This window comes from Miscanthus floridulus, chromosome 10 (assembly GCF_019320115.1).
Source record: "Miscanthus floridulus cultivar M001 chromosome 10, ASM1932011v1, whole genome shotgun sequence".
In the NCBI taxonomy this organism is placed as follows: domain Eukaryota; kingdom Viridiplantae; phylum Streptophyta; class Magnoliopsida; order Poales; family Poaceae; genus Miscanthus; species Miscanthus floridulus.
Window position 1 is genome coordinate 20,755,262 of NC_089589.1, and position 24,146 is coordinate 20,779,407.

A 24,146-nucleotide genomic window follows, 5' to 3' on the forward strand; every position below is an offset into this window, starting at 1 on the left:
CAGCGCCTAGAACGTCACCGGGGCGTTGTAGGGCCCAAATTGCATGACGAGGAACTCATAGAGGCCGTCGTGAGTCTGGAACGCCGTCTTCTCCACGTTGGCTAGGTTCATGCGAACCTGATGATAGCCGGAGCGGAAATCCAACTTGGTGAAGAACCGGGCGCCGTGCAACTCATCCAATAGTTCATCGACCACCAGAATCGAGTAAGCTTCCTTGACCGTGATGGCATTGAGGGCACGGTAGTCGACGCAGAAGCGCCATGTGTCATCCGCCTTTTTCACGGGCAAGACCGGGGATTAGAACACCGAGGTGCTTCACTAGATGAGCCCTTAGGCCAGCATGGTTGTGCACTGGCGTTCCAGCTCGTCCTTGTGGGAGGTGGGGTAGCGGTAGGGCCTGACTGCCATGAGCATGGACCTCGAGATGAGGTTGATGCAGTGGTCCCAGGATCGAGGCGGCGGCATGCCAGACGGCTCGGTGAAGATGGTGGCAAATTCATCCAGAAGGGCTGGCAGGAGATCATCGTTGTTGTAGGCCCGTAGAGCAGGACTGGAGGGTCCGGCCATGCCCTTCCAGCACACTGGTGATCTCGGCGCCAGAAGGACATGGTGAGCGCGCCGAAGTCCCATAGGATCAGCCCGAGGGAGGCTAGCCACTGTGTTTCAAGAACGACGTCATAGCCGGACAGGGGTAGTGTGAAGAAGTCAGTGGCGAAGTGTTCGTCGTCGATGGAGAAAGTGGTGGTGTGGTACAGGCCAGGGCATGGCATGCGTTCCCCGTTGGCCACAGTGACCTTAATGTTGCCGTGGGGAAGAAGGTGGAGGGAAGTGCGGGCCGTGGCTTCCTTGGAGAGGAAATTGTGGGTCCATCCTGAGTCTAGCAGGGCCAGTAGGGTCGCGCTGCCTAACTAGATGTGGACCTACATGGTCTCACTTGTGCAGACGCCAGCGATTGCGTGTTGTGAGATGAGCGGGTCGTCGACATCGGTGGCGGTCGACGTGGAATCCTCCTCGTCGTCGGTGTTGGCCAGGTCAAGGAGGAAGATGCGTTGGCAGACGTGGTTGTGGCCCCTGCCGAATTTCTAGTTGCAGTTGAAGCAGAGGCCGAGGCGGCGGCGCTCCTCCATCTCAGACTGGGACAGCTGCTTCATAGGCCGGCCTTCGATGGTGAGGTGCCAGAGCAGCGCAGGTTGGTGGCGCAGAGCCAGCTGCGGTGGGGGGCGTCAAGAGACTGCGGGTCGGTAGCCGTGGAACGGCTGGGGCTGGCGCCACGGCAGCGATGTACTGCTCATGGAGCTCGACCTTGCGCGCAAGGATCATGGAGATGACGAGGGATTGCGGGTTGTGGACTTCGACGTCGAGGCTGAGCGGTGGCTGCAGGCCCGTCGTGAACGTCTGAAAGCGCTGCGCCTTAAACAACGTGCCAGCGCTGGGAGGAAGAGCCTCGAAGCACTCCTGGTACTCCGTGACTGAGCTTGTCCTCTTGCATGCCGTCAGGTCGCCCAGAGGATTGAAGTGTATCGGCGGCCCAAAACGGAGGTTGAGAAGCTCGGCAAAGCAGCGCCGCAATGGCGTGCCTTTGTCTTGCTGCACCTGGATGAACCACATCTGGGCATCGCCTTCCAGGTTGTATGATGCCATCCATACCTGTTCTTCTACCGCGATGCGTTGCTGGTGGAAGTAGGACTCACACCGTTTGATGAAGGCCAGTGGGTCGGATTTCCTGTCGTACTTGGGAAAGTCCAGCTTCTAGAACCGAGGTGGGCGGTCACCATGGTGGTCACCGTGGTCCTAGCCTCACGAACCAGAGCCGGAAGACGTCGGTGGCCGTTCCTGCTGTAGGGCGGCGACTTGTTCTTGAAGGTTGTTGAGGGAGGTGGACAGCGACTGGATGAGCTTGACCAAGTCGGCATTGGATGGCTCGGCCATGGGAGATGTTGCGGAGGTGGCTGAGTGGTTTTGTGAAGCGGAGGTGGAAGAAGATCGCCGAAATCCGGATACCAGGTTGTCAAGGGCCTGGGTGCCCAAGGTAGGAGGCCCTTGGCTCCTCAACTCATAGCTAGAACTAGGTAACGGTGCCAGGGTTTTTGCCTGGCTACCGAGCAGCAGGGGATGAGATTAAAAATAGCAAAGGAAGGGTTTAGGGATAACTGTTCTTGCTTGATTCATTCAACTGAGTTCAGGGAGTACATATAGGAGCTCCGCTCCATTGATTGTAATGCCGGCCATTAACTTCTTACTGGCTATTAACTTCTAATCTCCTCAACTACTTCATAATTGCCTTAATGGCTAAAGCACCCAGCCGCCTAAGCCTCCTCGGGCTACTCCTGGCCATGCGTGCCCTTGGGGGCTGCCCTGGTCGCTCCTCATGTCCGAGGCCGACGGCTGTAGTGGCGGCCCCACATGACAGCCAATGTTACATTCAACGCTACATGGCCAACGCCTGATTTGTTCATACAGGGACAGATGGAACTCCAGCCTCAACAGGTGAATTACAAAATTTCAATCCCCTCCAATTCATTTGAGTTCTTCGACAAAATAGAGTGTGGCAGTGTTGTTCCAAGTTGTCCCAGGTTTATTATAAGAACAGTAGCTCAACATTCTTCAGTTAAACTAATGGTGTCTAGGTACAAATAGGTTTATTACTGGGACAAATTTATCTTAACTGAATTTAGTAAGCAACTCCTTAAGTTACTCATTTGTAAAGAACCTACTATGGAAAATCTGGCAAGACGTCCCAGTGAAACTGACCTCTATTCTATCTAATCAAGTACTTATTGTGAACCAAAACATTATTTGTTTTATTAATACAGGACATTAAAGAAATCCTCATGTTAAGGACTATAAGGATCCATGCTTTATGATGGTCGAAACTGTAGTTTCATATGCTGCAGACCGTATAACTATTGTTGGTCGGGATGGGAATCATATTCATTAGGACCTTATATATGTTTTTCAAAGGAACTATGGATTGCTCAGAATCCGCCTATCATTCTTTAGTACTATATAAATGCTTTTCTACAAATGAGACAGATAGTGAAGGAACAAAAACGATATAGTAAGAAAACTAACAATTATGGATGGACATTGTAAGATGCCTAGATGGACAACTATATTAGCTGTTACCCTGTTGCAACTTTTTTTTTGTTTTTGAAAAAAACACTGTTGGAACTTTTTGGAGCTCCTGTGAGTCTTGATCAATTTCTGTTCCTGTACATTGTCACCAACAGCATGCGTGTTTGCAGTGTAATCTGATATTGGGTTATAAAATGAAGATATTTATGAGCCTAGCTGAATTTATCACATATGACAGCATCAAGAAGCTGTCGAAGGAGTGGAGCGGCAGCGCTTGCGGGTGTTCAACATCGACGAGCTCGGTAGTGCCACAAACGGCCTCAGTCACATGCTCAAGGTCAACGAGGGCGCATGATACAGGATGAAGTTGTTTTTCACTTATCTAATTTCAGTACCGGAGTTTGTACCTTGCTGATATACAAATTTCAGTATTGGTATAAATGGAGTATTGGTACCTATACTGATTACTAGGCTGTTTCTCAGCTTGCACATACAACTGTGTGACACAAGTTTTTTATTTTAGATCATGAGGGTCATTTTCCTCCGTATGGTGGTGCCTATATGGGAGATCCATATGGTGCTTATATTTGGTAGTCCAACCTAACCGTGTAGACAATCACAAATCACATATATATGAATGCAATGTATTATTTTTCTTTATTAGCATAATATTTTTTGGCAGCCCATGATATATGTAAGCGGACCAGCACAGGCAAGAACGAGGATGATGCCGATGGTGCTTCACGATGCTCGCCTTGGCTATGTCCTGTAAGACCATTTCTCTACAACACCATCGAAGCTCAACGCATGTTGAGCACATATCTGCACTTTGTGACAACATGTTATTCTCTTGACAGGCAACAGCCTGGTGGAATGCCACCTCGGCCTCCACTGTGGCGACCGAAGAGATAGTGGCAGAGGTGGCGAAGGGCACATCTGGGATATCGCCCTTTACCAAAACAAATAGATTGTACAAGCATCCTCCCATTGCTGGTCTTATATTATTTTATCATGCAATGCATGTGACTTGAAACTCTGTGATAGCCTTGTATTGCTTGCCGCCTTCTGGCTATAGTACTGAACTGATGAACGAAGTGCCTATAGACTCTGAAGCTTTGTTGGCTTATAATGCTTTTTTGACGTATTCTGTGGACTGAGTGTTGCCGACCTTATTTCACATGAGATAAATACATGTGGACTCAACTGAAGCTTTGGCTTAGAATGCTTATTTTGCCAGATTTTGTGCACCCTAGGATTGGAGCGTTGTTGGCCTTATTTCACAATAGAGAATTCTTGACGTGTACAGTGTTAGTCCTGAAATTTGGTCTTCATGATCGAACCTTGTATTGACAGTGGATATATGGATAGAACAAAACAAATTCAAGGCAACAGGAAATAAGAATAGTTGACCACGGATGACACAGCCTTAATTTTTTCCCTTTGCAACGCACAGCCCCCCGCACACCACACCGCATATAGTTGAAGGCACGTTATTATCTAAAATATGAAGAAATGTGGCCTTGGTATACCAATCCTGTATAAAGCAAACTGATAATTCAAAGAGATGGCTAGTTCTAAAAGGTTAAGGAGGAGTACTGGTCTTGTTATGGTGATATGAACTTTTATATGCGTATGCACAAATGTACAATACTATAAATACATACCTTGATGATTGCAAACCATCAATGAGAATTTTAGCCATGCGCAAAATTCAATTTGTAATATTGACATTCCGAACATCATGTTTGCATTATCATTTTTGTAACAATACAACAGGCATTATTTGTTCCCATTGCAATGCAAAGAAAGATCTATACAGTAGAGTTAGTGAGCCTGCGACGTCGTGCTTTTCGTGACCGTGTTAATTTCACGAACTTTACTTTTTGGATTAAATGTCACTTTAATGTCGGTATTTAATTTGACAGTATTGTTATCATATCGTGCGATCCTCGTGTTTAGTACAAAAGTTTAGTTGTCTCGTAGCAACGCATGGGCACGCTAGCTACTAAGTAAAAAAAGCCACTCCAATAAGCCTAGATAGAAACACAATTAGAGGCAGCAGCAGAGAACGTCCGGCAAGGCTTCGGATCTCGGCCAATCATTGAATGCTATGCGTTCTCCTTGTCGCTCCATCAGGGAAGAAAAAGAACTACTCCGTACTGAATTTCTGAATTCTGATGAAGGGATGATCTATACTTTTCCTGGAATCATCGAAGGGATGATCGCAAGAACTTTAAACTTCTCGTCTGATTTTATTCATATCATAATCATGGCTCTTGAGCCTGATCAAATTACCACAAATCATAATTAATTTTACAGCGTATGCGATCATCGATCGATCTCTCCTTTAGCGGAAACAAATTGACTATAGTAATATAAAATTCCTCTCGTGTTATCCGGGCAAAAGAGCACGCGCGCATGCGTCAGTGATGACTCAGTTCTTGGGGTCCTGCTGCACCGTCGTGGCAGGGACGCCATCGCTGCCGTGCAAGGACGCGGACGGCGGCGTCCATGGGTTTCCTGGATTTCGAGGCCACGGCCACGCCGGCATGGGCGGCGGGTGGAACGGAAACGGCGGCAGCGGCGGCCAGTTGCCCCCCGGGTGTGGCCACGCGGGCACCGGCGGCGGGTGGAACGGGAATGGAGGCAGCGGCGGCCACTTGCCGCCCGGGCCGGGGTGCGGCCACGCTGGGAATGGCGGCGGGTGGAACGGAGGCAGGGGCGGCCACGGGTTGTTCCATGGGTGCGGCTGCGGGTGCGGCCATGCAGGCAGCGGCGGCGGGTGGAGCGGGAACGGCGGCAGCGGCAGCCAGTGGCCGGTGCCCAGCGGGCGCGGCCACGGCGGGTTCTGCTGGCCGTGGGGGCTGTCGGCCGCCGGCGCACCTGGTGTGTACGGCTCCGGCGGCGGCGCGGGTGGCGAAACGGCCGGTTCTGGTTCGGGCTCCGAAGGCGCGTGGTGCCCATGGTGCTTGGGCGGCGCCTTCGGGTGGTGGTGCTTGGACTTTGGTGGTGCTGCCTTCTCGTGGTTCTTGCCCTTATGCTTGCTCTTCATGTGCTGGCCGTGGGGACCCATCAACAGTGGCGGCGCGGCGACGACAGGGGCGGACTCTGGAGATCCTACCGGCGGGGCTGCGGCATCGGCAGCCGGCGGCTGCGGCTCTAGCACCGCCGCCGGCGCTGGGGCACCGGCCTGCTGGCTGCCTTCCGGTGCATCGGCGAATGAGGAGGAGACCAGCAGCAGTGACCTCGAGGATGCCACGCAGCATGGCGCGAGCAGCACGATGGCGAGTGCCACCATGCGTCCATGCATGTCATCTTGATGAGTGCTTCCGCATGCGTGGAAGCTCTTCTTGGTGCCATGTTGGCAGATCGCTTGGTTTTGCATTGGTGCATGGGGTAGCTACGCTTATATAGGCAACAATTTGTGAGTTGTGTTGTGGTTGGTAGGGTAAAAAGTGTTTACCTGTGGAATTATAAGCTTCCACTGAGTTCGGTATTAAAACATTTTGTAGTGGACTTCCTTTCTACCTGCTTAGTGCTGACTTCGAATGCTTTACATCGACAATGGGTTGTTGGCCGGTGTGCCCATGATTCGAGGAAGGTGACTAGCATTATATGAAAGTTTAGGCAGGAGTCATGTTTTCACTGCTGTGCTCATGGTGGATCTCCATGACCTCTCTTTACCAATGATGTCTTTATGTTCACCTGTCAAAAAGATATATGTTCTGTTTGCAGTGTTAGCCACATATAGTGACCATGATAGATGTAGCAAAGCAAAGTGCCCTGATTTTTTTGTGTGGGTGTCCTCCTACTCAGCGGCGGATCCAGGAAAAATTTTAGGGGGGGGCTGAACAACACATACCTCCGACTGCTGCTCGATCTTAAGTCTCAGCCCCACCTACACTATAGAACTTTGCCAAAAAATTAATGGGGGCTCCAGGGGGTTCCACTGCTCCGGTTGCATCCGCCTTTGCTCCAACTATAAGTACCAAAAGAAGTTTTGCAATCTGATTACAAATGGCTTACTCCATTCAAACTTTCCATTCTTCCGCGTTCAACCCATAGAATTTTGCGAGACTGATCTGGCAAGGCATGTGATCTGGTCCACGGCCGACCAGATGCACAAAGGCATCGTTATGCTCACTATCTTAAGTGTGGTGTTCAATCTTTATGTTTGGAAATACATGCTTTGTTTGGACAGTCCTATCCTAGAATTATTAGATAGTTTCCATACTTGCTAAGTCGTACAGACATAAAGAAATCATAGTATTCCCAATGCATAGTTCCTTCAAGATAGTTTCTATTCAATCACATGTTTTCTCTCTCCTATAATCAATCTTTCATATTTCTTCCTCACGTGGCAATAGTTTTTCTGGTATAAGTGACACATCACCATTTTACTTAATTGATGTTCTAATGTATACCCATAGAAATCATCTTAGTTTCTGAGCTGAGACTACCCTAATAGGCTCTTGATCACGAAGTCATTCAATGGTCATGTACGGATGTACCCTAGATTTTTAATAAATCTTAATTAATAGTTAGTTGGTTGTCGATCATTATTTTAACAAATATTGTAGCTATTATGTCAGTCTCAATACAAAGTTTCAATGCATAGTTACCAAGAATGCCACATCAACTTTACAAGTGAATGCAACAGTCCATATCATTACACAATTTCATGACAGTATGCTAGCCACATCACTTAATTGTGATATGGTGGTATGATCAAATGTAGCATATAAAATATATAGCCTTGCAATTGTGGAGGTTTCACGTAAATGTGGAGGTTTCACTACATTTTATATTGTGTTAGTAAAAGTGATGGATGGGTTTCATCCTAACGAATCTCTGTTTCTCTCTTTCCTTATAAATACCATGCATGCCAACTAAGCAAATTAGCTGATGTGTCATAATTTTAAATGAGAATGAAACCCGTGTGAAAACCCAGCTGAGATTGTCCTTAGTAGTAATCATGTGTATATCTCCTGTACCTAAATAGAAGAACCCCATTAACATATTTTCCTACGTTCTCAGCGAGCCATGTCAGCGTTGGCCCACACCAGCAGACAACCATCGGTCAGCCTTTCTCTCCTCGCAGGCACTCGCGTCGTCCTCACCCACACGAATACACAAACTCTCCTGGTCCTCCCTCGAACGCACGCTGGAACTCCCGTGCCTCTCCCTCTTCTGCTTTCTGCTTCCATCTAATCCCTTCCACTCCCCTCACCCACAATCCCTTCACTAATGCTCCTGCAACGTACTGCTCCATTTATGCAATCCAATCTCATCATACCGGCGTTTATCCGATCCAATCGCTGGATGCTGAAGAGGCTGAAGAAACTGCTCCATTGCATTTATTCGATCCAATCGCTGGATGCTCAAGAAACTGCTTCATCTACCGCCTGCTTCATCTATCTGCCGCCACTGCCTTTAAAATCATCGCGCTCTCATCTCGGCCATCACCCTCCGGCCTCCGCTCAGACAAGTGCCCAGGCAAGTGGTCGTCTCCTACTTTCTCCTATCCCAAAGGTTAATATCCCTAAGGTTGATGTTTACAATTTGTCAGGTTTCATGATTTCGTGATTCCAAAGATGCTCGACGAGTTGCCATGATTTCGTGATTGCGCTATTGCTCCAAAGATGCTCGACGATTTGCCAACAAGGGAATATCTACAGAGTTTGTGCCTGCTGCCAGCCCCACGATATCACAGTCTATGCCTCCATTTGTCCTTCTCATCTTCAGCGTCAATGCCGCCAACCAAGCTGTGAGTTTCATCAGCGTCAATGCCGCCAACCAAAATGTGAGTTTCATCTAGATGTATGCCCACTAAATTGTTAACTGAGGTAATTCTGTCATATGTCTCCTTCAGTGTCTCCTGAACAAGTATGCTCAGTGAAAGAGTTATTGAATTTTCTTTTCTTTTATGGTTTTTCAGGTAAGAGTGCCTCAATTTTGACCAAAGTCGGCAACAAAATCATGGTAATGATATTGACTGTGTAGTTCTTTAGGCACATTGACTCTTATGAGAGTTAATGGGTACAAGACATAATGAAGATTAGTGCATCATCTTCTTTTAGCCGGCATGCAAGTATGCAGCAGGTGTTTCATTTATATTTTACCTTTGTCTTATTCGCTGAGCTCATCATCTTAAAGTAGCAATTTCCTTGCAGGCTGTGATTTATGTAGTCGAACCATTTTATGTTAATACAATCATACTCTACTTATGAGGCACCATGGTGTAAAGGTCTCATATTTTTTTCTCATGTAGTATATGTGCCATGAAATTGACAGCCTCCTCTCACAAGGCCTCCATACTGCCATTGTTGATAAGAGCATCATCGGAGATACGCCAATCCATCGACAAGTGTATATGATGGTCACGTCCATAGTTCCAAGGCCATATTGGGATACTTCAGATATTCAGATGTTTCCTGTTACCATCTCTATTTTGATCAATTTTCTTGCCTTTAGAATTGCCACATCAGCAGGTCTTACTTTACAGGTCCTTTCTTATTCCTTTTCGTTTACTCACTGCTGACTTACTTTACCTTCTCAAGCACAACTATGTTTTAACACTTAACTACTACAGTAAAAAATGTATACATGTACTTCTCGAATTTGTTGGTATGATGAATGAAGTTTCTCTCTACCTAATATCGTTGGGAATATGCCTCAAAATATATGGTTTAAAATTTGACACTATGGTCAAGCAACAAAACTATTGAGATTGAGTCGCCTAGTCCTTTTTTCTCTTTTCCTCTACTTCAATGTCCCATCCTTAGATACACAAACATATAAATTCAAATATAATTCAGATATAATGCAGAAGGACTATTTCATAATGCTATTTTATTTGTGTTTTAACCATTGTGGCTACATTCAACAACTGTGTGTTTCCACCTCCACACCAGACAACAAACATCATGAGCGAATGAAATGCAGTGACAAACTCATAGCAAATGCCGCTGCATATGAGGCTCTCCTCGAGTTAATGCAACAAAATTCCCGCAGCAACGTGCAGGGTATCATCTAGTTTGTAATTGTTGATATGTACTAACCTTACTAGTAGGCTATTAACTCCTCTATTTGGCGATGCACTCACTTGGTTCGTGAAAATCAATTCAAGGTTTTGGTGACAGATAAATAGGAATATTAGAAATATCAAAATCTACCGTTGATAGAAGAAATTCAGCCAAAATTTAAAAAGGAAAACCTTAATTTGTATAGAAAATCATGTAGAACATTTCCAAACTGTTTCTTAAAAGAACTAACACAAAACAATGTGGAAATAAGATGATATAAACACTTTTGGGGAGTTGAGTGCTAGAAGATGAGCCCTAGAGTACTAGTGAAAAGCATGGGGGCTAGGATGATGAGGGTTGAAAATTTTTTTTCGAGAACACGACTTGACTCGTATTTCATTAAGATGAAGAGAGCCAAAAGAATGGCATACACGACGCAACTATGAGATCATGCGAGATCACATAGTGCTAGTTATAGAACCACAGAGAGGGTGGTTAGGAACCTAAACGACAACGGTACATAAAGAAAGGCGAAAGGGGGAGACCCCCTACCACAAACCTAACCTACTACACCTGCAATGAAAAAAACTTCAACACAAGGCTGCCAATATAGTAGACGAAGCCGTGGTGGCAAAGCATCCACCGATAAGAGACGACTGCGGCAGCAAAGTATCCACCCGGCGGCAAAGCATCCGCCAAAGAACGCGGCAAAGAATCCACAAGCGAGGGTGTCCATCACACAATCAGCAGCAACTACATGAGGGGGAGCCCAAAGCGACGTTGATGGCAAAGCATCCGCCCAAGAGCAAGCGGCCAAGCATCCGTTGCGAAGAACCAAACGACTGCGGCAACATCACACCAGGCTAGACAGACCAAAGCGTTGAGTAAGCTGAAGCACACGCAGGCGCAGCACAGCGAGGAGCCACTCTGGCAGGAGATGAGGAACGACAATAGAAGTGCCCCAACGAAGCCTCCAAGGGGATGACATCCGCAGATGCCAACGACGCCGGAAGGAATGCACAAGATGGACTTTCATCCCAAAGCTGCCCCCGACGACACACGTAGCGAACAGCACTTCGACGATGCCTCCAAGAAGGTAGATGACATAGGGATTGCCACCGCTACCGACCCGACGCAAGAAGTCGGGCAGAGTTTTCACCTAGCGACTGTTAAACCGCCACCACAAGGGGCCCATCCCGCTCACAGGACCCAAACTCCGGCCACCATCCACCGTGTTGGTAGACGTGCGACCTAGCAAGTCTGCCGGCAAAGGGCACCAGAGCAGGCCGTCGTAGGGCCGAACCGGCCGCCAGCCGCCAGTCGTCGGCCGACCGGAGCAGGCCACGGCCCCATCCACTAGCTATCGACCGTAGCGGGCAGGCGCGCGTTCCCAGCCACCAGCAGCCGCCCGAGGCGGGTAGGCGTGTGGCCGAGAAGGCTGCTGCTGCCCCATGGCCATGGCCAGCCCCTGGCACCCCAAAAGGGCACCGGCCACCGCCAACGCCGATGCCAGAGACGCCAGATCTGGAACTGGGGGGCTAGATCCGGCCGTCTGGCCACCCATCCTCGTCATATACCGCCGCTAGGTGCCAGCCGCCAGCGCCGGTTGCCCAGACCTAGCCACCGCCGTACGCACCCGAGGCCGAGGAGTAAGGTGTGAGCGTGGTGTAGATGCCAGATCCAGCCCGGGGGAGCTCGGATCTGGCCGGCCGGCCTCCCTACCTCGCCGGAGAAGAAGAGGGTAGGTGAGGGTGGTAGAAGCGAGGGGAGGGATGGGGTGCTATAGGCGGTAACCTTTTTTCGGGCCCCCGCGGGCCTCCGCCACCGCGCACCGGAGGGCAGCGACGGCGGACGGAGGTGAGGCGAGGAGGGGGTGGCCCTAGGGCGCTGGCGTGGAGACCCCTGAGTCGCCGCTAGGAACGCTCGGGGGAGGGGAGTGTTCTGGTTGCCTTCAGAGGGTTGAAAAATAGAAAAGGAATTTTAATAACCATCAATTGCTTGAGCATGCTCCTTGAAAGAATCCTCACCAACCCCACAATTATCTACGAAGATGACACAACTTGTGTTGCACAAATGCAAACTAGCTATATTAAAAACAATATGACTAAGCATATAGCTCCCAAGTTCTTCTATCCTCATGAACTCCAGAAGCAAGGTGAGGTAAGTATTCTGCAAATAAAGTCATGCAACAATCTGGCTGATTTGTTCACTAAGTCCTTACCAGCTACTACGTTCACAAATACGTCCGAGAAATCAGAATGGCATTTAAGAGATTTGGAGGACTCAAGGGGAGAACGCCACTGAGAAATAATCCCACATTATGCCCTATGGTCCTGAAGGTCGTAACTAGTCCTAAAGACATTGTTGAACTTTTTTGCATAGTGAGTTTTCTGGAAAGTTTCTCACGAAAGGTTTTTTTAATGAGGCATCGAGTTCAATGCATTGAGGGGATGACATCCGCAGATGCCAACGACGCCGGAAGGAATGCACAAGATGGACTTTCATCCCAAAGCCGCCCCCGACGACACACGTAGCGAACAGCACTTCGACGATGCCTCCAAGAAGGTAGATGACACAGGGATTGCCACCGCTGCCGACCCGACGCAAGAAGTCGGGCAGAGTTTTCACCTAGCGACTGTTCAACCGCCACCACAAGGGGCCTATCCCGCTCACAGGACCCAAACTCCGGCCACCATCCACCGTGTTGGTAGACGTGCGACCCAACAAGTCTGCCGGCAAAGGGCACTAGAGCAGGCCGTCGTAGGGCCGAACCAGCCGCCAGCCGCCAGTCGCCGGCCGACCGGAGCAGGCCACGGCCCCATCCACTAGATATCGACCGTAGCGGGCAGGCGCGCGTTCCCAGCCACCAGCAGCCGCCCGAGGCGGGCAGACGTGTGGCCGAGAAGGCTGCTGCCGCCCCATGGCCATGGCCAGCCCCTGGCACCCCAAAAGGGCACCGGCCACCGCCAACGCCGATGCCAGAGACGCCAGATCTGGAACTGGGGGGCCAGATCCGGCCGTCTGGCCACCCATCCTCGCCGTATACCGCCGCTAGGTGCCGGCCGCCAGCGCCGGTTGCCCGGACCTAGCCACCGCCGTACGCACCCGAGGCCGAGGAGTAAGGTGTGAGCGTGGTGTAGATGCCAGATCCAGCCCGGGGGAGCCCGGATCTGGCCGGCCGGCCTCCCTACCTCGCCGGAGAAGAAGAGGGTAGGTGAGGGTGGTAGAAGCGAGGGGGAGGGAGGGGGTGCTACGGGCGGTAACCTTTTTTCGGGCCCCCGCGGGCCTCCGCCGCCGCGCACCGGAGGGCGGCGACGGCGGCCGGAGGTGAGGCGAGGAGGGGGTGGCCCTAGGGCGCTGGCGAGGAGACCCCCGAGTCGCCGCTAGGAACGCTCAGGGGAGGGGAGTGTTCTGGTTGCCTTCAGAGGGTTGAAAAATAGAAAAGGAATTTTAATAACCATCAATTGCTTGAGCATGCTCCTTGAAAGAATCCTCACCAACCCCACAATTATCTACGAAGATAACACAACTTGTGTTGCACAAATGCAAACTAGCTATATTAAAAACAATATGACTAAGCATATAGCTCCCAAGTTCTTCTATCCTCATGAACTCCAGAAGCAAGGTGAGGTAAGTATTCTGCAAATAAAGTCATGCAACAATCTGGCTGATTTGTTCACTAAGTCCTTACCAGCTACTACGTTCACAAAATACGTCCGAGAAGTCGGAATGGCATTTAAGAGATTTGGAGGACTCAAGGGGAGAACGCCACTGAGAAATAATCCCACATTATGCCCTATGGTCCTGAAGGTCGTAACTAGTCCTAAAGACATTGTTGAACTTTTTTGCATAGTGAGTTTTCTGGAAAGTTTCTCACGAACGGTTTTTTTAATGAGGCAACGAGTTCAATGCATTGAGCGGTAACTATGCACTCTTTCTCCCAATTTTTCCCCTCTGGTCTTTTTGGAGTCTTGATGAGGCATGTGTTAGCTGTGGTAGTCGCCCAGGAGGGAGTGTTAAGATTCCTCTATTAGTGGGATTGATTAAATCCCTCCATCAGGAGGATTGATTGGACTCATTCCTTTTATGTCCTGAAGGCCTATGCATATAAGGAGACAATTGTACATCTATTCTAATCTAATGAGAATTGGCTCCACCATACGTCTACGTATCTCTGTGTCTTGTTCCTTGTGTGAGCTCGTGGAAAAAGGAACAGGACGATCTTCATCAAGCTCTCTCACGCCTTCAGGTGCTATCGGGAGGAGCGGAACCGGAGAGGGGATCCGGGACGACATGTTTTTCTAACACTTTGGAGCCAGCGGTAACGAGTATCCTGTAGTTATGTAAGGAGGATATGACAAGTCCACTCAAGAGAGTCTAGTTATCATAGATGTATTTGGTTCATCAAGCACAAATTGCAAAGATGATTACTTTGATGAAACAAGAGAATTAGCAAAACATGAATACAAAGACCTTCACGATGGGGCTCTAGAGGCAGCTAACTTAGATCAACCTCATGCGAAATTCATTTACGTTAGCAGCAGAGTAACTGAGCCCGCATTTACACTGACTGTTGGTATTAGGATGGTGCAATGAAGATATGTTTGTACTGGTATTAACCGTTTCTACTGGCCTTTCATACTGACACGTGACACACCACGGATCGATCAAATCCTCTAGAGAGAGTAAATTTTGTTTCTCTACTTGTCCGACCTGGCATACGTGAATGGGGGAACGAGTGGTAGGTTTATTTGGTGTTTGTAGGGCAGAGTGGAGCTGCACAGACTGAGTGAGGAATAATGGAGATTTATCTGTGATGGTGTACCCTGAGTCAGGTGGTCGCATCTGCAGTATAGTGATCAATTAATCAACCGACAACATATCATCAATACTGAAAAACAAAAGGAAAGCGATAATTAATGGCTTCAATTTTTGGCGCAAGCAACTAATGTTTACCTCCACTTGGTGACTTCGTTCTGGAAGAGTGGCATCAGGTTTCTGCTCGCAAATCTCTTCACAGGTTTCCTCCTGTCGAGGGGTGTGGAGATGTTCAGTTGTTCGTAGTAGTATAATGAACAATCAAACGATAGGATTGTTAGTTAGAACGAGAGAAGTTATATTAAATGTTTGCACTGTAATTTGGCGAAGGCATCTAATGGTCAATAGTCTCTTCAAAAAATAATGTTTACCTCTGCTGGGTGACTTGGTTCAGCAATTTCTGTACTGGTTTGCCGTGGTCGGTCGCTTGATTGTGCAGTATCCATTTCCATCTGTAAAATAATAATCAGTCAAACATGCCTCTGGGTACCAGGTGTAGTATAGTATGTTAATCACTGTTAAAAGGATGAAACTAAGTGATAATAAGTAAGTGTCTTCATTCTGATCTTTGATGTTTACCTCCGGGTACCAGGTGATACCTCCACTTCCACTTCAACTTCATTGCCGTCGTCAGTTTTAGTCGAACAAATTCCATTGTCGAAGCTGAGAGGAACATTCACTTTAACTTCCTTGCCGTCATCAGTTTGAATCTGCAGGTGCACTACAATGTGAAGCACCCTCCCACATGGCACAGCAACCACATTCCTCGCCATCTCAAGAAGGAGCCATGAGTTGTCGTTGGTAGTGGAGATACTGGAGAAACGCTGACCCTTTCCCTTTGCACGCCTGAAGAGGACGCTCTTGTGTTTGCTTTTAAAGCCATCTATGCGCGCAGTGACTTCACCACTGATGATGCCACCAGGACTGTGCCCATCTTTGAGTCGCAGCCTGACCTGTACTGTTGCCTCCCGGGCGTCTGACATCACCACGTAGGTGACGATACATGTCGCTAGTACCCGTAGTTGTTGTCCTTAGGATGTCGATGTTGATGGAGAAACACCCGTACTCCGCCGAGATGCCCCTGTAGGGTCCAGTCAGGGCCAAATCCACCATTCCCTACATGCATCCGTTGATGGATTAGTACTGTTTGGATGTTAAATTAAAAGGTTCAAATGGATCAATACTAAGCATTACACATGATATGTAGAGAGAGAGAGAGAGAGAGAGACCTGTCCTCCTTGGCCTTTGTCATCCAGAAGTTGAAGGATCGTAATAGGCGACCAGAGGGGGGTGAATGGTCGCGGAAGCCAAAAATTTCTAACCCTTCCCCTAAACAACAAAACCTGATTAAATCACGTTTTTCAAATCTGGACAGAACTATATGTACCTAGTAAACCTGATGTGGACGAAAATCCATAACTCCGATCGACCTAAAAATTTGTCACATTAAACTAGATGAAATTACGAAACTAACCCAACTGAAATCACGTCAATCGGACTTACGGATCTTGAGATAAAAATAAAACAAGCAGACTATGTCAGATGCTGACGAGAATTGTAAAGAACCAATCGAGATGCACAAGATCAATCATTATAGATGAAAGATTAAATTGAGTAATTGAACTTACAAAAGTGCATCTAGCCTCCGCCCGAACATCCTCCCTCTCTTAATCGGAGAGATCAACAAAAACCTCTCACTAGAATTCAAACCCTAGGCTAGACCGGAGAGAGGAAAGCTGAACCGCGGAACCCCGGGACATGAGTACTGTTCACGGGTACTGTTCACGCGTGAATAGTAACTCGCCGGGAGCCCAAAACGTCCTGCCTTCTCAACCCTAGGTGCCACATATTTATATCTCCAAAGGGTGGCACGACCTATTTTTACATAACCCCTACGCTAAATAAATCCAACGTAGGAGCGTAAATTCCAATTACGTCCTCCATGGCAAATTCCGCGATGTCCGCGATCCCTCCATCTCCGCGATGTGATCCTCGCGATGTCGCCGCACGACCATCCGAAATCGTATCGCGATCGCCAGAATTTTCCATCTTCGGCCAACGCCTGCCGCACGGGAGTCCCGGTACGATGCATGGCTTTGTGGCTCAACCAGCGAACCCCAGATTTTGTGGCACAATCCGGAAACCTCCCTCGACATCCTCCCGCCATGTAGCCAGGTACAGTAGACGTACACCGCACGATCGCCTGTCCCTCGAACGCAAGCCTCGATCCGCCCTTCTCCGCCCCCGCGGTTTTTCGACGCGGCATCCTATCTTCGTTCTTCACTCGTCGCCGCATGTACCTTGTCTCCACCTGTCACCTGCAACCACAACCTGCAGAAGTCCTTGCTCGTCCTTCCTGTAGACGATCTGGCCTCGTTTCCCGTCGAACACAACGATTTCCATGCCATCGACCAAAAAGTCACGACGCATGGCTATCGCCAACAGCTCCACCCGGGGTCGGCCATGTCCCATCGGCCTCCATAGGGCCCTTGGATTTGCCTGGTTCATCATTGGGTTGGCTAGGGTCATTGGGGTTGACACCCTCCTCACTGGGACTGGGAGGGCTATTATTATTGTTGTCCTCTGAACTAGAGCTGGGGCCACCGTCCTTCTTGGTTTGGTTCACAGAAGGATCACCTCCGCTGCTGCTGGGTTCCATGCCACCAGCCTGCTGAGAAGGTAGCCCTCCATTGAGTACGAGGTAAATTTCTTGTGCCTCGGAAATGCGCCCCGGTTCGTTGGGGTAGTTTTTTTCCTTCCACTTCCGGAGACGAGTTGACTTGTTTCCCCATTCCCACACGTAATTCGTCATCAGTTCGCTGCTGGTGAGTCTTGTGACGCCGTCCTTCCACTCACGTGCAAAGTAGTCGAGGACAGGATTCATCCTTGCGGACTCGCAGACCATGAAGATCAGGCCCGCCAGAGCCCGCCTGGCGCTCATCATACCAACCGCCTCCGCATCTGGGTGGATTTCGCTTGACAGCCTGCGCACGGCATCCGTCGCGAAGCGACGGCCCAACAGCCTCTCTCTCTCGTCCGACACTTTCTTTACGATTTCATCAATTTTTCCGTCTTTCGACTTAGTATCCACTTTTAGTATGGACGGGTAACTGACGCCCCACTTTAGGTCTATAGTCTGATGATGGTACCCATGGAGCATCTTGGATTCCCTGGCCTCCTCGTCACAAAGCCTATAAAGAACTCCATTGTGGTTGAAGAAGCCATGGACGTACAAGTCGTCATCCCTCATGACTAGGGTTGTTGACAACATTTCCCCTCCCTCCACTGCTTGAAGCTTGACGTGTTGCCACCTCCCTGGTTCGTCACTACGTGTCTTGGCAAGCAAACGGTTTTGTTGGGTGAAGGAGAGGTTTAGCAATCTATGGCCATCCAAGATATCGTCGCGTTCTGGGTGCTCGGAGAGTATACGACGTAGAGCTATTATCAATTCAATGAATGGCATTGCATCATCTCCGATCGTGTACACTACCGTTGGATGCCAAGACACTATTTCGACCTGGAGTATGCATGGAAATTTAGTTAAAATAAGAAGGATAGTGATACTCAATATATCTTTAGTGTTTAGAGCAGAATCTATGGTTGCAAATCCGTTCGATGATTACCTCTACTGGGCGACTTAGTTGTGCAGGAAAATGCTGCATGTCCTCCACCCTTGTGATTGTCTGCATGTCCTCCACCCTTGTGATTGTCCCTTTAATTTCGATGCCGGTGCCTTTGGCAGTTTGACTTTGACTCAAATTTTCTTTGTCGAAGATGAGAGTAGCTTTCAAAGGCTTATCTTTCTTATTGTTGTTTCTATCTTTAATTTTAATACACAGGTCCACCTCTATGCGAAGCACCCAACCAGACGGCACGACAACAACAGACCTCTGCAGCGTAAGTCTCTCCTCCGACCCGTCAACATCTTGGCCCGTTCCCTCTGTATGTGTGAAGAGCATGCTCCCAGCTCGGAATGGGACGCTGTGCCTGTGTCCATCACTGATGAACGCCACAATTTTACCGCAGACACTGTGGATGGTCGTATTATTCTTTGCCCGCCGCTGCAGGTTGACCTCCACTTTGTACGGGACCATGAATATCTCCTTACACATCTCCGGAAAACTCATCTTCAGCATCTCCGGGTAAGCAGACGACAATATATCTCCCATGATGTATTCATCTACAGCACAGGAATTCCCGTCAGTTAATAATCCAACGACAACTCATGACAGGGTGACATGGGGTTGATAATCCATCTAGAATTTAGGGCAGGTTTCCGATAACCATACATCTTGACTATTATTATCGAATGTGCGTCTAATAATTTACTTGCCAAAATCTCAAGTACGATTTGACTAAATAATGACATCATGACATGCGGGCTCTGGAGCTAGAAACTATGGCATGAACAAAACCGCTGCTACAAAACGTGCCACAAACTCTAGGTACAAGAGTACACTACCGGAGACGGCTTCTTTGTCGAGTGTCCCAGACTTTGCTGAGTGTTTTTTATCGGGCACTTGACAAAGAGGTTGTTTGCCAAGTGTCTGAGAGAAAGCACTCGGCAAACACCTGGCACTCGGCAACGAGGTGGTTTGCCGAGTGCCGAGCACTCGGCAAACAACAACACTCGGTAAAACTGGTATTTGCCGAGTGTTATTCTCCTGACACTCGGCAAAGCGCCGCCGCCGTTAACGGCCGACAGCCGCCGTTAACCCTTTGCCGAGTGTCTTCTCCTGACACTCGGCAAAAAGGCTCCTTTGCCGAGTGTCATTTTTTGACACTCGGCAAACCATATTTTTTCACGTTTGGCCTCCAAACTTTTTCTGCAGTCCACGTACAATACCTGGTACTCCATGTTCCAATGTGGCACATTTCTCGGACTTTTTCTATATTTCTTTAATTTATTTCATTTAATTGAATTTTCTTGGATAATTCAAATTATAATTGCTAGTCATTCGAATAATTAAAAAAATGAATGGAAAAATGATATTCATGTTATTTAGTGTAATGTGAGATCATATTCAGGAATAGACCACCAATTTCGAACATCTTGTTCACGAAACATGACCACAAACTTGCGGTCGAGTTGTTTTTAAATTCTATAAAAAGCAAACGAAGTCCGAAAATCATGAAACTTGTCAAGATGTCATGATATCATATGTGGAGGCTGTGATAAAAATTGGAGAAGGTTTCGCATAAGTTGTCACGTACGATGCTTGCAAACCGAAGAATCTCCGAAGAAGTTTCATGATTTCGTGAAGAGGCCGACGAGGTGGTAAGCATCGTACGTGACAACTTGCGCGAAACCTTCTCAAATTTTTATCACAGCCTCCACATATGATATTATGACATCTTGACAAGTTTCATGATTTTCGGACTTCGTTTGCTTTTTATAGAATTTAAAAACAACTCGACCACAAGTTCGTGGTCATATTTCGTGAACAAGATGTTCGAAATTGGTGTTCCATTCATTTTTTTCATTATTCAAATGACTAGCAGTTATAATTTGAATTATCCAAGAAAATTCAATTAAATGAAATAAATTAAAAAATATAGAAAAAGTACGAGAAATGTGCCACATTGGAACATGGAGTACCAGGTATTGTACGAGGACTGCAGAAAAAGTTTGGAGGCCAAACGTAAAAAAAAATGGTTTTCCGAGTGTCAAAAAATGACACTCGGCAAAGGAGCCTTTTTGCCGAGTGTCAGGAGAAGACACTTGGCAAAGAATTTTAAAAAAATTAAAATATATTTTGCCGAGTTCCAGATCGTGGGCACTCAGCAAAGAATTTTTTTAAATAAAAACCCTCTTTGCCAAGTGCTAGGCCAGGTGGCACTCGGCAAAGATGTAAAAATAAATAAAAAACCCTTTGCCGAGTGTCAGATCGGGGGCACTCGGCAAAGGGGCGATTTAACCTGCCAGCACAGCCGACCCACACACACCGTACACACGCACGCCCGTGCCCGCACCAGCGCCAGCGCCGCCGCCCGCGCCCGCGCCCGTGCCCGCGCGCACCGCTGGAGGAGGAGAAAGAGAGGAGGAGGAGGAGAGGAGGAGAGGAGGAAGGAGGAAGAGAAGGAGGAGGAAGAAGGAGGAAGGAGGAAGGAGGAGGAGGAGGAGGAGGCGCCCCGGCCGCCGTTGCCACGTCCCCGGCGCTTCCCCAGCCGTCGCCTTGTCCACCGGCGCCCTAGCCCCTTCACCACCGCCACCCTACGACACCCACTTGGTATGCCCTACCGTCGTCGTCGCCGTAGTATTACTAGTAGTTGCGGTAGTAGTAGTGGTAGAGTAGCAGTGGTGGTAGTCGTAGGAGTCGTAGGAGTGGTTGTGACATTGTTATATATATGTGGTTGGATATAATCTTGTGCATGTCGGCCATTGTGTCGTTCATATATGTGCATGTCGGCCATCGTGCCCTTGATTTTCTTGCATGTTTTGGAAACCTCACCGTTCAGGGGAGGTGCTGCCGAAATTTTGTATTGATAGTTTTATGTTTCTTTTTTTGCAGAGAAGAGCCCGTCGGAGCGGAGCCGGAGTACCTCGGCGACCCCGATCACCTCCCTCGCTACCGTGGGTCTGCCTGCACCGCGTCGCCTCACCACTACACCGACCCTCCTTGGCCCCGCTAGCCTGACTCCACCGCCACCCTAGGTATAATCCCTCTTTCCGTATCATGGTCGTAGAACACATAACCCAGTTAGGCATCTCCCATTCGAAAGAGATACGGCTGGAAATATGCAGATATTTCCATATCTAAAACCATATCTGTTTCGAATTGTCCACGTTTTTTGGACAACTATACATGACCGAGGAATCCGTGAAATAGATGACATGGCACAAAAATGGCAAACGATACAATCCTGATAGGATGGTACATGCATTAGATGGTGAAGCATGGACCCACTTTGATGGCATTCATCATGAGAAAGCTAAAGAGGCTCGTAATGTACGTGTTGCGCTGGCAACAGATGGGTTCAATCCTTATGGAATGATGGCTGCCCCATACACATGTTGGCCCGTGTTCGTTATCCCCCTCAATCTCCCCCCCCCCCCGGCGTATGCTTTCAACGACAGAACGTATTCTTGTCGTTGATAATTCCTGGACACCCGGGGAATAATATGGGTGTGTTCATAGAGCCTATGATTGATGAATTGGTCCATGATTGGGAGGAAGGGGTATGGACATACGACCGAGCTATAAAGAAAAACTTCAAAATGCATGTTTGGTACCACTACTCCCTGCATGACTTCCTGGCGTATGCGATATTCTGTGCCTGGTGTGTTCACGGGAAGTTCCCATGCCCAGTATGCAAGGAAGGTCTGAGGTTCATTTGGGTGCAGAAGGGTGGCAAGTATTCATCGTTCGACAAACATCGGCAATTCCTCCCTCTTGACCATGCATTCAGACGAGACATCAAGAACTTTACGAAAGGTGTCGTAGTGACAGACCCTGCACCACCGATAATGACTGGTGCCGCAGTTCGTGGTCAATCCAGAAGGTGGTTTTATGGGATATGGAGAGCAACATATGTGGACTCATAAGTCGGGCTTGACTCGGCTCCCCTATTTTGATGACCTTCTCCTTCCACACAACATTGATGTAATGCACACTGAAAAGAATGTCGCTGAGGCACTTTGGGCAACAATCATGGACATTCCTGACAAGTCAAGTATTATGGAAGAATTGAAGAAATATACGAACTCAAGTTGGTTGCAAACCTTTTAATCCCGTCATATTCAAATGCCATTGGTTTGAGCCTGAAGTAACAAGACAGACATATTCTAATCTTGGGCTAGTCGAAATTCGACAGGATTCCGTCTTACAGGAGACGATGTCTATATTGTGGCCCAACTGGCCACGCAAGTTTATTATCTCCCATATACGTGTCAAACCAAAAGTCATCTTAAGGGTTGGGATATTCTGCATAGGGTATCGCCACACGGTAAAGTGTCTGTCCCAAACGATGAAGATTACAACTTAGACCCAAACACATATGATGGAGAGTTCTTTCAAGAAGAGGGACTAGAAGGGAGGTTTGAGATAGACTTAACCGAAGCGATCGGAATGGAAGTGGACAATGAAACGGTTATTGAAGAGGACGCTGGAGAAGAGGTGCAAAATGTGAAGGACTTACAAATGCTTGAGCGATTACATTTAGACAATAACAATGGCAACATTGCTCATTCGGATAGTGTTGATTATTTTGATATGATTGATAGTGATGATGAGACTTATGATCCAGCTAATCCTGATCATGAAGATTATTTCTAATACATGTAATACTATGTTATTTTGTAATTATGTTTTGTTTATTTTGCATCTCTTTCTAAGTACTTCTTGTTTATCTGTGCATATTGGTTTACTCTTTTTAATTGCAGGTGATTGAACAAAGATGGTGGGCGGTGGGATGAGGAAGCTAGGTGATGATACTTGTGGTTGTTAATGGTACTTCTATTTGCAATTGTGGTTGTAGATGATGGAGCACTTGGATTACTTGTGAACTTATTTGTGATATATTGTGAGACATGTGACGTTTGTGATATATATGTGGTGTTGGTGATATATATGTGCTGTTGATGATATATATGTGATGTTGGTGATGTTTGTTATATATATCATCTGTTTATTTGGATGGAATGTAAAAAACAAATAAAAAAGGTTGTTTTCAGTCACTTTGCCGAGTGCAATGGCCATAACACTTGGCAAAGTGATGACCTGAGAACATGCTTGGGAACATGCTTTGCTGAGTGCACAGGCCATTGCACTCGACAAACATCACAGATTTGCCGAGTGCCACGGGCCAGGTACTTGCAAAGGTCTCCTGTATGCCGAGTGTCTTGACGGTGGCACTCGGCACAGTGGCCACCTTTGCCGAGTGTCTGAGTCAACGGCGCTCGGCAAAGAGGCGACCTTTGCCGAGTGCTTGACCTTGACACTCGGCAACGCCGCCGTCACGATGGCGCTCGCCGTCACGGCGACTTTTCTTTGCCGAGTGTCAGATTAGCACTCGGCAAAGGCTTTGCCGAGTGCCCGAAAAAGTGCACTCGGCAAAGAGGTCTTTGCCGATAAACTGTTTACCGAGCGTCCTTTGCCGAGTGTAACACTCGGCAAAGGCTTTGCCGAGTGTATATCGGCCTTTGCCGAGTGCCTGAGGCACTCGGCAAAGAAGCCGCCTCCGGTAGTGGTATATCCAATAAAATAGTGCAATAAATAAACCTCCAAA

The 24,146-nt window shown here is 48.0% G+C and overlaps 1 pseudogene; it reads right to left on the reverse strand.

Annotated features, from left to right (window-relative positions):
- Window positions 1-5,233: 5,233 nt before the first annotated feature.
- Window positions 5,234-6,468, reverse strand: LOC136488155 (uncharacterized; annotated as a pseudogene).
- Between the last annotated feature and the right edge of the window lie 17,678 nt (window positions 6,469-24,146).